Source organism: Octopus sinensis, linkage group LG17, assembly GCF_006345805.1.
Source record: "Octopus sinensis linkage group LG17, ASM634580v1, whole genome shotgun sequence".
Taxonomy (NCBI): Eukaryota; Metazoa; Mollusca; class Cephalopoda; order Octopoda; family Octopodidae; genus Octopus; species Octopus sinensis.
Window position 1 is genome coordinate 24,307,606 of NC_043013.1, and position 13,233 is coordinate 24,320,838.

The following is a 13,233-nucleotide window of genomic DNA, read 5'->3' on the forward strand; positions in this document are numbered from 1 at the left end:
TATTTTCAATCCTCATCGTTTATCTTCGTGTTTCTTTCTTCTCTGAAATACGCTCATCTTTTTCTGATATATATTTGCCGCTTTTTTGTTTATATTTCATTTTGTCTGTAATATTTTTACTCCATTATTATTATTCAGATCTTTTCAGCAAACCAACGAAAAACAAACAAAACAAAACTTTTTAACCGTTTTCTAACTCTTAAAACATCGCATTTTCTCATTTTATTTTTAATCTTTCTTCTTTCATTTCTTACTTCTATCCAAACTTCTGTTTCTGTTTTATTTTCTTATTCTCAATATTAATGTGACATCAACAAATACTTTCAAAAATTCATGTATATATATCTCATATAAATGCATATTCTTTCGACAGCATACATACATACATGCATATATACAAATATATATATTAACCGGTCTCTTAGACGACTCGCGCATATATATATATATTTAAGTGGAAATTAATTTTACCTATATAGTAATTTTTTATACGCTAGCCACTGATATAATCATGTCAATGATTATATCCTCAATATATATATATATATATATATATATGATAATCCATATAAATATGATAATCCATATCATTTCGCCGGGCGAAATGCGTAGGCGTATTTCGTTTGCCGTTACGTTCTGAGTTCAAATTCCGCCGAGGTCGACTTTGCTTTCATCCTTTCGGGGTCGATAAATTAAGTACCAGTTATGCACTGGGGTCGATGTAATAGACTTAATCCGTTTGTCTGTCCTTGTTTGTCCAGTCTGTGTTTAACCCCTTGTGGGTAGTAAAGAAATAAATAAATATATATATATATATATACATACATACATATTAGATAAAGGTAGTAAAGGTCAGTCTATGAGGTTACCCTGGGTTTTACGCCATTAAAGTGCGTAACTCTACAGCGTTTCTTCCGACCCTAATGACCATTAGGGTCTGAGAAAACGCCGTAAAGCTAGACACTTTGTGGACGTGAAACCCAGGGTAACCCCAACCCTATAGAGCGGCCTTAACTATCTTTATCTAATTAGTCAACATTCTGTAACCTAGACTCTGCTTCTCTTTCGGATTTATGATTTGCTGATGATATATATATATATCTTGTATGTCCTGTTGGATGTATGAGTTAGAGCTCCATATCGATTATCATTATCGAATCACTTCTTTCAGTATAGTGGTTTGTCGACCTCTGTACTTAAGTGTTAATAGTTATGATATACAGAGTATATGAAGAGGAAAATTAAAATAAACACAATTACAAACTATTAGTTCCTATGGATGTTTCACCATTGCAGTTATTTGGAATTCAGCATTGAGTGTTCAAAGCGCATTTGGATGCCTAACTGCAATGGGTAGGCATCCAAATGCACATGTCTGTCTGACTGTCTCTCCCTTGTCCCCCTCTTTCTCCACGCACGCACACACAGACACACAGACACACACACACACACACACACACACACACACACACACACACACACACATCTTGTTTCAATTATTGAACTGCGGCCATACTGAAGAGTTTAGGTAAATAAATCGACCCCAGTATTCCTCCTTTTCTAAGCCTGGTACTTATTCTATCGGTCGCTTTTGTTGAATCACTAGGTTGCAGGGACGTAAACAAACATCAATCGTCTAGCGGTGGGAGAACAAATACACACACACACGATGAATTTCGACGCAGTTTCCGTCTACCAATTTCCCCCTGAAGGTATTGGTCGGCTGGAAGCTCTAGTAGGAGACATTTGCCCGATGTACCGTGCGATGGGATTGAACACAAAACCACACGGTTACAAAGCGAACTTCTTAACCAAACAACCTCCACCCCACGGTAAAATCTCCACAAAGACTTCGTTGGACATTGGTAGAACTAGAACTATATCCCCAATAGAAATGGTGACGATGGTCACTTTTGGATCATCTCTGCTCATTAGGCGTTCTCGATCACAGCTGATCGAGTCCAAACAACGACACCCTTCACATACTGCCAGTCACCTGTTACACCGCCGCCGAGTCCGTCACATAAAGAATTCTGTGTTTAATTATTTGGAGCTGACAACAGCCACGTCGATGCCGAGAACAGACTTGACTAACTTTACTTTATATCCTTTGATGTTTCATCTTTCTCTCTCTCGGGTTGCTTTCGGGCTGACAACAATAATACTACAACTCGCTGTTGTCCATTGTTATCATGTCTTTATGCTCTTGAGTTGAAGTTCCGTCAAGGTCGACTTTGCTTTTCATCCGTTCGTAGTTACTGAAATAAGTATCAGTTGAGTACAGGAGCCGTCGACCTACTCCCTCCACTGAACCTGCTGGCCTTGTGCCAAAAATTGAAACTATAATAATAATAATAATAATTATTATTATTATTATACAAAGCCGAGCCCGAGATGGAGCCACTATGTGGTCGCTTGGTCTACTAGAAATAGCAGTCATGTCAAGTGCGCCCTCCCGTCTGAGAAATGAAGGACACTTGTTCAAAGTAGGATTTGGACCTTGATACATAGTAACTTTAAAATGACAGGATGGTCACACGTGGAATGTCTTTCATCAACAACCTGATCACACCGAAAAAATGTGTTTTAAGAGTTTCTGAAACAGAGTCGTATCTTCTTTTTTTTTTTTTGTTTAAGTTTATTCTTGGAAGACGAGTTATCATTGTCGTTGCTATTCAACCTCAAATAAGCCATCATTAAGACATGATCAAGGGAACTCTACTCCCTGCATGCAGTCATTCCTTTTTAATTTTTGAATAGTATGGTCGTAATTGGAGAGGCAGATACAACTGTGCGGTCAAAAAATTTTTCCTCACAACCCACGTGGTTCCAAGTTCGATCTCGCTGTATGCCATCTTGGACAAATGTCTTCTACTGGAGTTTCATGTTCTCTAATACTTTCTGAGCAAATCTTGGCAAAACCCATCTCCCCCTTCCTCTCTCTCTCTCTCTCTCTCTCTCTCTCACTCACAACACACACGTGAATGTGTGTGTGTGTTTGTACATTCATTTGTTTATTTGTTTATTTATATTTCTTTTGTTACCGAATTAGTTGTTTCTGTCCGCAAATTTCCGTTTCACTTGTACGTCGTTGTCCGTCACTTTTAGTCCTTGTTTCTCCACCATCTCGGTGATATTCCCTATATCGCTGGTGCACCCTGACAACTAGTATTATGAAATTTAAAATCTTTACATTCTAAACGCAATGAAATTATAATGGATGTGGTCTCCATGGCAGATGAGAATTCCCATGTTTGTCTTTTGTTCTCTGTTAATCGTTTCCATATTTTATTTTGAAGCAAATATGCATGCATACATACATAATACATACAAGGTATCAGCAACTCGGGCAGTGCTAGGGAGCACCAAGGAGGGCGTGACAAAGACAAGGAAATTTCCTCGATCGTCAGCTTGTACACGCCGAAGTTCAGCTTGCCCGGGGTGCCACCAACCATAGGGCTGCCCCCCCCATATATATATATATATATATATACACAAAACGCCCTCTGTCCAATGGACGGTGCTGAGTTGTAATTTAAACCAAATTTTCTCAAAACAACTAGTCCGACCGTCCCATAGGCCTCCTCTTTGAGAAACACTGATTTAACCTAAATTTAAGACACCAAACAGGCCGGCTTTTTTGCGCAAACTGCACGTGCAATTTTCTCGCGTACGCATCGTATCGATCGTAACAGCTGATGTACTTGCGCGTACAGATGCACGTTCCCACAGCTTTATCGATCGCATTCTCACCTGGAATCGATATTTGTAATTTTTTCAAGACCTATACTAGCCCTGATACCATCGGTATCTACATATCAAATTTGAGCGCAATCAGATGGGGGATGCCGGAGATCCTAGAAGACACACACACAGACAGAAAAGATTATATATATATATATATATATATATATATATATATATATATATATATATATTACCACATGTGAATCGTTGGCGATTTTCTTCCTCCGTCTTCTTTTCTATTGGACTTTCCTCTGTTTTCGAAGAAGAGCGTTCGCTCGAAACGTTAAACCATCTTTCTTTCCTTCCCTAAACGTCTGCTAATACTTTACATGTACCACGTACTCGCGTTGTTGTGTTTTTTTTTGTGTTTGTTGTTCTTCTTTTGGGGATTTACTATATATATATATATATATGTATATATATAAAATATGGGTGGCATATTCGCAATTTTACAAACTAAGTAGAAAAACAGCCGTCACTAAAGTGGCAAATGACACTAATCAGCACCAGTTGATTGCCAGAAATAAGAATCAAACCAACTCAATGGCCACGGAAAGCACCATCTTTATGACTGACAAAGGAAGCAAGCTCCCTCCAGCAGTGGACATAGCCAGGTCATCGATGATTTCGCATTTTAATGCTCATCATTGGCTCTCACCGCGCCAAGGGTTAAACTCAGCTCGCATTGTCAGTTTATAAGATTTCCGTTGAAATCACATTAAAATGCAAAAGCCTCCTCCTTTGCTAGTCATTAAGATAATGCTTTCCGTGGTTATTGAGCTGATTTACTCTTATTTCTAGCAATACTGGGGCTGATTAACGCCCTTTGCCACTTTAGTGACGTCTATATTTCTGCCTTGTGTGTGTGTGTGTGTGTGTGTGTGTATATATATATATATATATATATATATATTATATATATATATACATACACACACACACGACACAGACATATTTGTGCATATATAACATGGTAAAGTGGCATGTCAAAAAAAAGCAATAAGCAATACAATATATAAAAATCGGTAAAATAAATATTAGCTTGAGAGAAGCAGCCGGATTGGTATGACCGACTTGTTATACTTGAAGGCCATGCTCCAGCATTGGCGCAGTTGGATACAAGTAAAAAGTAAAAAAAGTATTTGACTACCGTTTTTGACATTCATTGTAAGGAAATGCTTTTGAAGTGAGAGGTAAGGTTTTGATTATATTATTCCGGATATGAACGTTGACATAAATAAATAGAGCAGCAATTCACGATCTGTTCATCTCCCTTCCGTAAGCTTATATTGACGAGCCCCTACATTAGTGGTTCCTAACCTTTGTTATGCCCCGCACCCCTAAAAACTTTGTTCTCGCACTCCCTGAAGTAATAATTTATATAAGAATATAAAGGTGCCTGGGGCAATTGCCCTCTTTGATTCCTATAAATCCAGCCCTGCTCGCACCCCATGGAATGCCATCTCACATCCCTGGTTGGGAAACCCTGCTCTACATGGTCGCTTTGATTTGTTAAAAAGCACATCCTACAGCAGTGGTTTTCAATCTTTTTGACGATGTTGTGCATTGAGGAATAAAGAAAAATAATACTGATGCAATTTGTGTGAAAAGTAAAACCTTTCCAAAAAAATGCAATATTTTCGAGTTAGAAATAAAACAGAAAATGGTAGTTTACCTTATTTTATGAATCCTATTGTGTATAACAAAATTAATAATGACATTTTTCAAGATACTCAAACATGAATATGGATTTTCTAAAGCTTTAAGCAGTATTTTAAAAAATTGTAGAGCCCTCTATGACCTTTAGTGGTGCACCAGTACGTTGCAATGCATCGTTTGAGAACCGCCGTCCTATTGTTCTTAAAGAGTGAAAAACACATTTGGCAATGAAATCCTAGACCTAGTCATGGTTGGAACGTCTTAGATCATGGATCTTCTCGATCACGGCTGACCTGGGGCTAAACCATAATTCACAGATATTCACCGCAATGCGACGTCTTCTTCGAGTAGACCTTCCCGCAACATTCGTGTTTACGTCTTCCTCCCAGTAAAATAATATTCCAGTTCGTGAATTGTTTCAATCTGTTGACACAGAACCATCATTTCCTAAGATTCTGCTTGTTTCACTTATCAATGAACTTATTTTCAGATATTAATGCGTAACGATTATACATTAAACAGTTCGAGTACTGTAAATAATTGGCAAGATTCAGGCGTTTAATCTTACATCTGCAGTTGTTTTCACGCTTTGGTAAAAAGGAAAATAACCTTATATTATTTGATAGAATCTAATTATTATTAAGTGAAATCGTGGAAAATGATAAAATATTTTAGTGCCTAAACATATTCAAGATCCAGTCTTTGGTAATATTGATAATAGCGTATTCTTTCGTTTGATGGTCAGAAAATGAAAGTGAAAATATTGACATACTTCGGCAGTCTCCAGGTGGACGTGTTAAAATAGGTCACTGCTGGTTACTGAGATTAGGTGGAGAGAGCTCAGCTTTAATACATTTGTAGTATAAAGGTCAGCTTTCGTTACCTTTATATCGGGCGACCTTTGATGCGTTAACCAGCCTTTCAGAAACTTAAATTACATCTGTTAATAGCGCAAAAAGCTTCAAGTGGCTCTACCATACGGTATCAGTAATTAGTGGAGATTTCAACAAGCAGAAAGCGAAAAAGGATACGGGAAAAGTCAAAAACAACGAAAAAGGGTTCAGAAAGCCAAGAAGACGCCCGTTTCATTTTCAAACTGAAGGAATTTACAGATACAGTCACATACATGTGTCTGGCTGCGTGTCTTTCCCCTGTCTTTTCCTGTGTGTGTGTGTGTGTGTACACACACACATACTAGTTGAATAAGATCCTTGTAAAAACCTCTTAGAATTCTATGCAAAAGTCGTCCACAGTTATTGACTACTTAATGTGGAAGCACTCCGTCGGTTACGACGACGAGGGTTCCGTGAAATTAACGTGTAAGTGGCTGAGCACTCCACAGACACGTGTACCCTTAACATAGTTCTCGGGGATATTCAGCGTGATACAGAGAGTGACAAGGCCGGCCCTTTGAAAGTACAGGTACAACAGAAATAGGAAGTAAGAGTGAGAGAAAGTTGTGGTGAAAGAGTACAGCAGGGATCACCACCATCCCTGCTGGAGCCTCGTGGAGCTTTTAGGTGTTTTCGCTCAATAAACACTCACAACGCCCGGTCTCGGAATCGAAACCGCGATCCTACGACCGCGAGTCCGCTGCTCTAACCACTGGGCCATTGCGCCTCCACTTGACTACTTAATATCAACATACAGTGGAAGCGCACCTGCTGCTGGATGTATCCATAGCAGCCGCAGAATTTATATAAATAAAGGAATAGAAAATGGAATGAACGACGTTCTTTATTTAAAATCACTACAACTGTTTCGACACATTTTTACACCTGTAGTATATTGGTGAAATGTGTAATCATTATCATCCACCCAAGGTGCAAAATGCACCCTCTCAGGTGATTGCGTTAATAAGTCCTTAGTAAGAACCCACAGTGATTTACCTCAGCGTGAGAATGCTATATATATATATATATATATATAATATATATATATATATATATAGATCATTGTGTCTGGGGAGAGCCATTCTCTTTTAGTGCCTTATTATTTAATACTCTTCACTGATTATTGAAGAGATTGCAAGACGCAACGAAAATTTTAGAAAAAATAACTGAGTGGAAATCGAACTGGTGTGAGTTAAGTAATAAGGCATTAAAAGAGAATGACTTTCCCCAGACACAACAAAATATGCTTCAACACACGAATTCACATAAAGAATCATGCAAACCAAATACAAAAACGATATATATATATATATATATATATATATATATATATATATAATATACATACTCACACACACATACATACATACATACATACATAATTACATACACACGAGTGAGTATACAAACGAAAGAAGGTCATTCAAGACATTTATTGAGAGTTACACACACACACACAATTGGCACCGCGACTGCTACGACGACAAATGTTTCAGTTGATCCAATTAACGGAACAACCTACTTGTGAAATTAATGTGCAAGTGGCTGAGTACTCCATAGACGCGCGTACCATTAGCATTGTTCTCAGAGATTAAGCGCTACTCAGAATGTGACAAGGCCAGCCCTATGAATAAGAGTACAACTCATTGTTGCCAGCTAAGTGGGCTGGAGTAACGCGAAGTAATGAGTGTTGCTCAACGACGCAAAATACTTTCGGTAATCGAACTCACGACCTTACAGTCATGAACCGAATACTCTAACCACTAACCCAGGTGCTTTCTCTTTCTCTCTCCTCCCTGTCACCCTCTCTCCCTGTACGTATGTATTGTCAATTATAATCTGCATTCTGGAGTCATGATCGGGTCGTCGGCAACCAAACTAGCTTCTCTACTACAATTAGTTTTATGAAGAGAGTTATTATAAAGACAACAGAAATACGAGAGTTGTCAAAGAATGGACGAAACCCTCTTGAAACGACCAAAACCAAAGCGCCGATCATAGCAGTTGAGAGATGGGGTGAGTATTTGGGAGTGATGGGCGTTTGGTTTTACTCAAAGCATTCATTTGAAAACTGAAAAACTCCGAATTTTAACCTCCCACTACCTTGTCTACTGCATTGGTTAATGAAGACTTGAGAGAAACCCTAATAAAAGATTTGCAGTTGATGCCCCACCTCTCTTCAGATCTTTCCATGTCCTTGAGACATGGTAACTGATGTTTTGAGTGTAATATTTTTGTTGTACAAACGTTTGTCGCAATAATTTCTACGAGATACCGGCAGGTCATGTATTCTTCATTCCTCATGAAGCTGTCCAAGTGGAAGTTCGTGTTTAGTTGCAGATCAACTGACACCAGGATTTACAGATACAGGTCACACTAGATTTGATGTGTATATACATGTTTGTGTGTGTTTGCCTGTGTACATACATATAAGGCTAGTGATACCTTTGGTAGGCTTCACAACCGTCTCTGGTCGCACCCCAGTATATCTATCCAAACTAAAGTTAAGGTTTACAACACAAGTGTTCTGCTGGAAGTGAGGCATGGGTTATTTATCGTAAACATTTGAAGCATCTAGAACGATTCCATCAACATTGTCTTTCGAAAATTCTTGGGATAAACTGGAGAATGGCGACCAGTGATGTATCAATATTTGAGAGAAGTTGTAAGAGGGTAGAATCAGTCATTCTGTAAAGTCGTTTCAAGTTGCGTGGACATCTGGTGAGAATGAACGATAAAGGTCTTCCTAGGCAACTTTTGTATGGTGAGCTGAACGATCGTAAAAAAGCCAGCACATAAACCCAAAATGAGGTTCGAAGAATTGCCTTCAAACTGTTTTGATACAAACAGAAATTTCAGGAACAGAGAAACACAAGACCGAAATTGATGGAAGAAAAGGGCCACGGTAGTTGTTCGAAGTTTGAAAGAGAGAGAATGAAGCACAAAAAGATGAAAAAAAAAAAGAAGCTTAGAATGAACCTGAGGAAAATGAGGGAGTGTTGATTTTTACGTGTGTGACTTGTAGGAGGAAACGCTTAAGATATGCAGACCTGGTCAACCATCAAAAAAGCCACGGGAATCGATCCCTTTGTAAATTATAATACAGCTATTGTGTGACAATGGAACAAGTGCAACCTACGGATAGGCGTGTCATTCAGTTGGCGGATTAAAAAGACATGCTAAATGACTTCATCCTGTGGTACCGGTTCCTTCTGCTGGCCGGCACAACTGTGCATTATACATTAAAATGTGCAAATCTTTGACGGGATCAAGAGTCACATAAGGGCCTCACATTGCATTATATATATATATAGAATGGTTGTATACTGTCAATCTAACAAGAACGTGACAGTAGGGGGTACACCACCGCTGTATAGCCCTAGGAAGCATCGAACGCCTGATAGCTTTGACACATTTTTTCCCTGTGTCAAAGCTATCAGGAGGCGTTCGATGCTTCCTAGGGCTATACAGCGGTGGTGTACCCCCTACTGTCACGTTCTTGTTAGATTGACAGTATACAACCATTCTATCGCCCCACCACCGTACATGTCTCTACGAGAGATTTAGAAATTCAATATTTCTTATCTATCTATCTATCTATCTATATATATGTATATAATATATATATATATATATATATATATATATATATATACATACACACATACATACACGCTCACACACACACACACACACAACACACACACACACACACCACACACACACACACACACACACACACATATATATATATAATTAAATTAAATGTCCACGACCTTTTAAAAGCTATTTAAATCCAACCAAGCTAGCAGTACCAATTTCTTAAATAGGTATAACGCTATATTTAGGAGGCAAAATAATTTGGAATGTTTTAAATTTATTGTTGTCGCATCTCATGGATATTAACGATAAAAGTGAAATGACAAGCCTCCAACCAAAAAATGGAAACAGGATGGCAGCTGGTCTGGGAACTCGTCACTGTATTCCAGCAGCTGTCAGTCAGGAAATATGATGTCCCACTACTAAACACAAAAACAGTTATGTAGGTGATTGGTTCTATCTGAATATAAGGGGAAATTTCATTTAATTAAGAAATTTTGACGTCCGGCATGCAGTTCATCACTATTTAACTTGTATAAATGTCAAATATTGCCTCGATACGCTCTTATCGTTTCTATTGATCTCCGCCTCATGTTAGTCATTGGAATCTTATCAGGCTGTGAATCACTTCTTGGGCTTCCACAGTTGAAGCGTAAATAGTTTACGACTTTAATTACTGAGCTTCAGTTGACTACCGTCACTAATAGTAACTGTATAGAACGAATTTAGGTCGTCCGATCAAGCTCATCACCACCGACGAGGACGATGACGACGATGGAAAATAAATACTATTACAATCCCCATCTATTCACTTTCATAAAATATTGTGAACTCAATAGTTGATATTCCGTAGTGGTACTGATTGCTGCGATAGTAAGGGATCCTGGTAATGGTGGTGATCGCAGTCGTGGTGATAATGAAAGTAGTAATTTATGGAATTCAGATAGTAAATTTTGGTGAAGGAATCAGAGCATGCCTGTAACTCTTTCTACAGTCGTCGGTCATCAATTCTAGTTTTTATTGATCACAGAAGAGAAATGAAGTTAGATGCTACTTTTTCCGTGTAGTGTGTTATCGTAAGCCATCATGTGTGGGGAATAGTTATCATAGAAAGTCTTGGATCAAATCCAAAGTTCTCCTGCAAAGATAAAAGGTGGCGGAGAATTCTTGTTTTGGGTTTAGACCGGTAAAATGGAGTTGAACTTTAAAATACACGCTGGTAAATTCATTTATTAATTTTGCAGTGCTGATGTTACCTATTCAGATTGAAATGTCATCTAAAAACGAGAGGGGAACTTGGAATATTTTTTTCCTGAATAAACTGTGTGGACAAACTTATAGGTATACTGAATGATCATAATCTGACCTGATACCATTTATTTACCTGTCTCTACCTTGATTCTATTAAACACATAACTCGATTGAAACTTTGCCTTTTGTCAATTTTCATTAGGCAGCTATAACATCTATGCAGTTTAGGATGCAGTTTAAGTTGGATTTTTCTTGCTTCTCATTTAGTGGACAAAGTATTTGTGAAGTCTAAATCTACTGACAAGCAACTTGAGAAGAATGCTTCTTGTACCAGTGTTGATCATGATCTAAAACCAGTAAAATTTAAAACTAGTATCGGTTGGTTAGATCTTTTAAAAACTGTTGTCATATTCACAATGTAGAGTGAATTCAGCCCAAGTAAAGTGACAACAAGATCACCCCACAAAAAAAAACTTACTGTTTTGTAAGTTTGTCCCCAGCAGATTCAACATTCTTTTTAAGCAGAAAGTTAACCCGAGCATTAATTTGTATGTACCTATTGTCTGATGTCATCAGACATAAGATAACATGAAATTTATTCTGAATCATAGCTTCATAGACAGATAAATAAAAAGATAGAAAGAGAAAAGCGGAATAAAGCGGTGTGTGTGTGTGTGTATGTATATATATATATATATATATAATATATATATATATATATATATATATATTATATATATATATATAGGGAGAGAGAATGAGAGAGGCAGGATAAATCGAGAGATATAGAGAAGGGGCTGAGATAGGGGGAGATAGAGATAGATAATATATTAATGTATTAACAGATAACTGATTTGATAGAAGAATAGATAGGCACGTAAAGACAGAATGATAGAGATAGAGGCAGGTAGATAAAAATATAAATATAGTTAATTAGATTAATAGTAAACAAGAGAAGCAATTAAACCTGCAGATAGATAGGTTGTTAGCTGGATGTAAAGGTAGATGGAGGTGGACGGAATTCTCCTAAATTTCTTTTGAAAGCAGTGTCCACGTTTACCATTCTGAGATTCCAAGTGTACCTGAACACTTCTGCAGTGCCTGTGTCTTCAATGTATATAAAAAGCACCAAATGTTGGTATATCCTGTTTCTTGAGATTCTCAACGTGTTCCGTTACTAATGAAATACGCTGTTCTCTCTCTCGACGGAAGTTAACAGCTAATTTCTACAACATACAGAATAGCTGCGAACAAAAAGCACTTGTTTAGACATGCAGACTCAGCTTTCTTCTTCTTCCCATTTACAAATCGCTGCTTACTATGTCTCGTTTATTTCTTCACTTCTTCCTTCTTTCTTTCCTGCCCTTTTCACCTCTACTTCTCATTTTCTGTAGCCCCCCACTTATAAACGCTAGAAATGACCCGGAGATTTTGGGATATGAAGTTGATATTTACTTAATTTTAAGAAAAATAAAAGTGCCACTCCATTTTATCTTAACTGATTTCATTTGTTGTTCTGGCAATATGCCCCGAACGGTTTATTTAATATCTTTATTAGTAGATGGTACTGTTTAAGTATCACCTGAAGCTAATGTTTTCAGGTGATTTAGGAAGCAGAGAAATGTTGCATAATTTTAACAAAATATTCTTTTATGATTTAACACGAGTTAAAGTGTAGGAGAAGTGGTTCTCTGTGTGGTAACTCGACCTGCTGGAAACAACAATAAAATCTTCCTTAAACTGCACTTTAATGATTAAAAAGGTGGACACATTGAATAATACACTCCAGCCTGGGAATATGACGTAATGGTCATGGCTGGAGTGCCTGCTCAATGAAGTCTGACCCTCAACTAATCACTAATGTTGCCCTAACACAAGATCAGTAATTTTCTTGAGGAGACATGAGTCATCTCCAGTCCTCGACTGCTGAATTATTTTAATGATCTTGGAAGGATAAAAAGCAAAATTTGAACGTGGCGGGATTTGAACTCAGAAGTTAAAGTGATGTAACTCACAACGTATTTTATTTGTCGCTCTACTGATTCTGCCTACTCACTCGCCTTCCAACATCAATAATAAACTG

At 37.7% G+C, this 13,233-nt stretch overlaps 1 protein-coding gene across 3 annotated transcripts in view; it reads left to right on the forward strand.

The window, feature by feature from the left end:
• LOC115220992 overlaps positions 1–13,233 on the forward strand; it is a 197,563-nt gene that overhangs the window by 394 nt on the left and 183,936 nt on the right. The window lies entirely within an intron of this gene.